Source organism: Crocodylus siamensis, chromosome 5 (assembly GCF_052110815.1).
Source record: "Crocodylus siamensis isolate JL-2025a chromosome 5, ASM5211081v1, whole genome shotgun sequence".
Taxonomy (NCBI): Eukaryota; Metazoa; Chordata; order Crocodylia; family Crocodylidae; genus Crocodylus; species Crocodylus siamensis.
The window spans coordinates 11424554-11430133 of record NC_143399.1 but is presented as its reverse complement, the minus strand read 5'-3'; positions in this window follow the sequence as shown (position 1 = coordinate 11430133).

Genomic DNA, 5580 nt, shown 5'->3' with positions numbered 1-5580 from the left:
GAGAACTGGGAATTAGATACAGCCCTCTCAGTAGGGGTTTCTCCAGGGCAGGCATCTGCTTAGTAGAACATTAACCTTGAAAAGGACATTTTCTGCACCAGCCATCTTTCTAAGCTCATTGGCCTTTTTATTCCCGATACAAAAGACTCGCCAGGGAAAACATGGAATATTCTACCATAGATGGATGAGCTGCATTTCATTCCACAACAGCTGGCGAGCATCAGAAATCCTAAAGCTTTCCCATTTATAACAACCTTTAGTGCCTTCCTTTTATGCATGCCCTGAGTAGCAGTCTACAGTCCGTTATTGCTAGTGGATAGAATGGCACCCCCTGTTATCTTTACAGACTTGAAATATGGGCTGTTATGTTTGCAATTATGAATGTTTAAATGAAATCTTAATGACAAGAAAAAAAACTAATGTGCAGTCCTATTTACATTAGCCAGAATGAATAATAAGAATTTATATGCAGTCTGGGTCAAATGTCAAAGGCTTGTTGCTGTTGTTGTTGTGGTCAAATCTTGAAAATAAGATCTGAAGCCACTTAAAGAGCTTGCAAAAAATGTTTTTTTGGTGGGGGTGGGAATTCCAAATGAGTAGGCAATTTTACCACTCTGCAGCATTGCCACAAAATAGTTAATTTAAAGAACAACATTGGGAGCCTGCTCTTCTCAAAGGAATATTTATTTAGTTTTAAAGAACTCATTCTTCAAGCAAAGAAAATGAAAGTTGGAACCAGAAGAGAAACATCTGACTTCTCCAAAGTTATGAGAAACTCTGTTTCACATTCCTAAACCTTCCTCTTTCCTTTTGGCTAAAAATCAACACATTTTCCCCCAGCCGTCCACCCCCACTTTTTTTTGTTTTTTGTTTTTTTAAGGTAACACATACATCTGGACAACTTGCATATAAAAATCAGCTCTTTAGTAAAAAACAGAAGTAAATAGCTTAACTAAAAGAAAGGAAAATGTTCACTTGAGTGGGGGGGTGGGGAATCCATTACCAGGTAGAGGGTTCTGGGGGGAAAACGTCTGGGCTAATGGGTCCTCGTGTTCTCGGGAAGGTGCTGAACACCTCCAGCAGAGCGTCGAATGTCGAGCTGCCATTGATGTTGCTAAGGTCAACAGTATTTATTCAAAAATCTTAACAAAAACTTGCCCTTTTTGTGCAACTAAAATATGCATGGGATTTCCCTTTTGACAGAAAAAAAAAATGGAAGAAAAAAACCAGATTCTGTTTCACCTATTAGGCACGTAACTGGCCGGCCGTGCCTCAGTGCCATTCTCTTTACTTCGCTCAAGCTCCCGGGGGAAAAAAGGTGAATGCAAAAGCTGCGGGGCAGGGGAGAGGCAGGTCGCTCTTCCTTTCTGTGACGCAGGCTGAAGCGAAAGATGACCACGTGTTATCCAAGTAGATGCACTAAGGGATATTCAGGGGCTGTAACAAGGTGGAAGAGACTCAGGCTTCTGGACCAAATCCATGTAGATGTCCAAAGGTGGAACAGGATCTGGCCCAAAGTGCTCAGTTTTGCCACTGGGAAAAAAGACCAGGAAAAGTGGGGGGAAAAAAATAAAAATCAGTTTTGTCAGGTTTATTTTTGCAGTTCTTCCTGCCTTTTTTAATCTTACCACTGAACATTTTGGAGAAATCTGGGGTTTTTACTGTCATTCTTTCACTGAAAGCGAACACATTTTCTGCAACATTTTAATATTTAAAATTCATGGGGGTTTTATTTTGTTTCTTTTTTTTTAAGAGAAGCCGAGGGGAGAACAAGATAGTCCCTTCAGAGCGGAGGGGTTGTTCGGAGGTACCAGTTCCTTCCAAGCTTTTCAGAATCAGCTCCTACCCCTTGTCCTGGATACAGGGATCGTTTCTCGCTCTGCGCACCAAGAGATTTATACTCTATATGTGAAAGGCAGACAAGCAGTGGGTGGTGGAAAAAAGGTAGGGTCAACCATGGTCGCTCAAGCTAGAACTTGAACCCAGGTCATCTGCCGCACAATTCACCGTCTTGCCCACAAAACTCTGCTGCTTCCCTGGCTATTCCCTATTGCTCTCACTCTTGTATACACTGAATTTTGCAGAACAAATCAACTCCTTTAAGGAACCGCACATGATTATCTGCAATCTTGATGGCCTTGTTAATCCAGCCCTCTCACCACCTTCCATAATCTCAGGTATCAATGGAGAGGAAAAGTGCTGTCTGATTATTAGCCAATATTAGCTTTCAGAACAAATGCAAATTCACCAGCTGAGGCAGCCTTCAGGAGGCCTGTACACATGCTTTGTCTGTAACCTGCACCACCACACAACTGAATAAATGGGAATTTCACGAGTCTAGGCCTCATTAATCTGCAAAACCTACTGTGCCACTTGCTCTGTATTTATAAAGCCAACATTATGGTCACTAGCCATTTATATTAACTATGACTATTTAAGAACACTGGGCTAGTATGGTCATCATTCTCTTCCAGGAAAAATAAAGATCAAGGGTTTTCTAGGTACATCTTGGCATCTGTCTTGCAGGATCCCAGTAATTTATACCAAAGGAAGTTGAAAAAAAAATCACCAAAAAACTATTCAGATTGTAAGGCCAGAAGGGACCTTAGAAGATCATCAAGTCCAGCCCCCTGCACCAGACAGGAAAGATAACTGCGGGTCGAACAACCCCAGCGAGGTGACCGTCCAGTCTCCTCTTGAAGATTTCCAGGGTAGGTGACTGCACCACCTCTGCAGGGCGCTTATTCCACAGTCTGGGCACCCTGACCGTGAAGAAGTTTTTCCTAATGTTGAGCCTGAACCCATCTTCCAGGAGTTTGTGGCTATTACTCCTGGTTTTCCCCTTGGGTGCTCTGGTGAACAGTTGCTCACCGAGCCCCTGATGTGCTCCCCTAGTGTAGCGATAAGCTGCTACCAGGCCCCCTCTCAGCCTCCTTTCCTGAGGCTGAAGAGTCCCAGATCCCTCGGCCTTTCCGCGTATGGCTCGCCGTGTAAGACTCTGATCATACAGGCGGCTCTTCTCGAGCTTGCCCTTGTCCTTGTTAAAGTGCGGCACCCAGAATTGGATGCAGTACTCCAGCTGTGGTCTCACCAGTGCCAAGTACACCTGAAGAATCACCTCCTTGGTTTGGCTGGAGATGCATCACTTGATACATGCCAGAGTATTGTTTGCCCTTCTGGGTACAGTGTCGCACTGCTGGCTCCTGTTCATACTGTGGTCTATTATTACCCCCAGGTCCCTTTCAGTCGTGGCGCTAGTCGGTTTGGTGCCACCGAGCCTGTAGGTATGTTGGGGTTTGCTCATCCCGAGGTGGAGCACTTTACTCCACCTTGCTTATTATGATAAGCAATGGTGTCATAAAAATCCCTAGTATCACAGTGGTGCTGTATGTGTGGGTAGCTATCTATAGAGACGAGAAAGAGAGGATTGGCATAAGACTGCAGGGCCTAATTCAATGCCTTTTAAACATCCTGAGAGATTTTTCCATTGATTTAAGGAGCTGGACTGGAGAACTAGGAGCATGATTTCAATATTTGGTGGAGCAAAATGAAGAACAGATGGCCCAGCGGTTATAAGGCTGGGCTGTGGGAGAAAAGAATTGCATTCAGATTCTGGTCACAAATGCTCAGGTTGACCTTGAACAGGTCGCTAAGTCTTTCGGCATCGCTCGGTAATATGGCAACACTGCCACATTCTCATGTGGGGGGTGTCATGCCTTAAATTCATTTTTTTAAGCTCACGTTTTAATGAAGGGAAAGGTGAAGACAGGAACACTGCACGTTTTTAAAAAATGTAAAACTGTTCAAAACCTATAAAATATTGTATTTAAAAAAAATAAAGAAGAAGAAGGTTCTATGTTACACAATGCAAAATAGCCCCAGTTTTGGAATTTAACTATTTTGGTAAAATTGCTTTTCTGTTTTTCAAACAACTTTAATTTGTATGTTTATGTACAGATAAGTTTTCGGGACTGTTTGAACAATGCTATAAAAATGCCATGCAGGCTAACGCACTTAAGGGACCAAATCGTGCCTCTGAGAACAGGTAGCTTTACAGAGTGCAGAAGCAAGTAGCTGAAAGCTAAAATGTTTGGTTTATTTTGAGAGCCGGGCATAATGAACACAGATGGAAACAATTCCAGAATGCAAGTTTCCCTTCCATTCCTCCTAACCCCTGCGTTCACCTTTGGTACAAATTGCCCCAACAACTGCAACTAAGAGACTTGCAGCCCAGGATTAGGGAAATATTGCTTATTTAAATACAGATTTGTTCAGATCCCAACAGGAAATTTGAGAAGCTACTTACACAACACAGGTTATTAGTTGTAGCATAGAAACACTGGGAGGACCAATGCAAGACCAGCGCCCTTACAGTGCCTTGCACTGTACAAATTAAAAATCGGAAGAACTAGTATCACCACCTTGCAGTAATGCTTTCCAGCCCAAAACTATGTTTGCAGGGTATCAAAAGCTTGCCAAACTGCAGCCATTCAGTCTGAAAATTTTGCATGCTGGAACAGATCATGCATATGAAGAGCTTATAATGTAACAGCAAAGACAAAATCCAAAATCAATAGCCCCATTTAACAGATATGCAACTGAGATTACGAATTGCCAGCCAGGAACTGAATCTATGAGCCCCAGCCCAGTGTCTTAACCAAAACAGCTCATCTCTGATCATCCTTCCTTTTTACTCACTACACATATTTGTATCCAAACTACGTAGTTGGTTCAATAAAGTTCAGAAATCCTTAGAAATCCTTGCCTCTCACATAATTTCTGGACACTACCATAGAAAAAAGAAACGCATTACACTCTTGATCCCTTTGGGAGTATTTTAAGCAATATTTCTGTAGTTCCATCTTTTTCCGATGTTAAAAAAAACTGAGGGAGACTGCAGAGAGGAAGTGTGGTGCTGATAGCGATATCCTTGAAACCTATCTTTCTGTGAGTATTTCTGTGTTATAGTTCTTGGTATATCTACAGATCACATAGACACAACTAAGCTTACTCTGAAGTTGAGTAGCTCATGAACTCCCAGCTATAGTGCCCAGGAGCTCAGCAAGAGTTATTTTACCCCACTTCACTGGGTACATTTTCCAGATGTCACTGAGCTCCGTGTTAGGTGGTCACATTGATATTGGTATCCAAACTAGCTAGTTTAAGACTAATCTCAAGGATGTCTGTACTATATGGCTATGACTACATTTGGAGACAATGCCTGCATTTCTAAAACAGAATCCACATAGGATGAGAATGATTTCACTGAAAGGGCCCATTCAGTGGGATTAGGGGACCAAGAATGAAAATAAGTCAGTACATTTTAAAGTTGTCCCAAAGACCATAGCCAACCCTAGTCTAAGTCCATGGTAAGTCAACCTATGCTATCATCAATAGCAGAACTGAGTCCTGATACTGTACCAAAAGGCACCTATTTCCACACAAATCTACCAAACCTGAACAAGCATCCCATTTGGTCCAAACTTGTTTGACCTTTCCTAGCAATAATTCTTGATTGATTTTGCAGTCCCAACCAGCTCCTCTCCCAGGGAGTGGTAAAAACCGATGGTGACGATACCA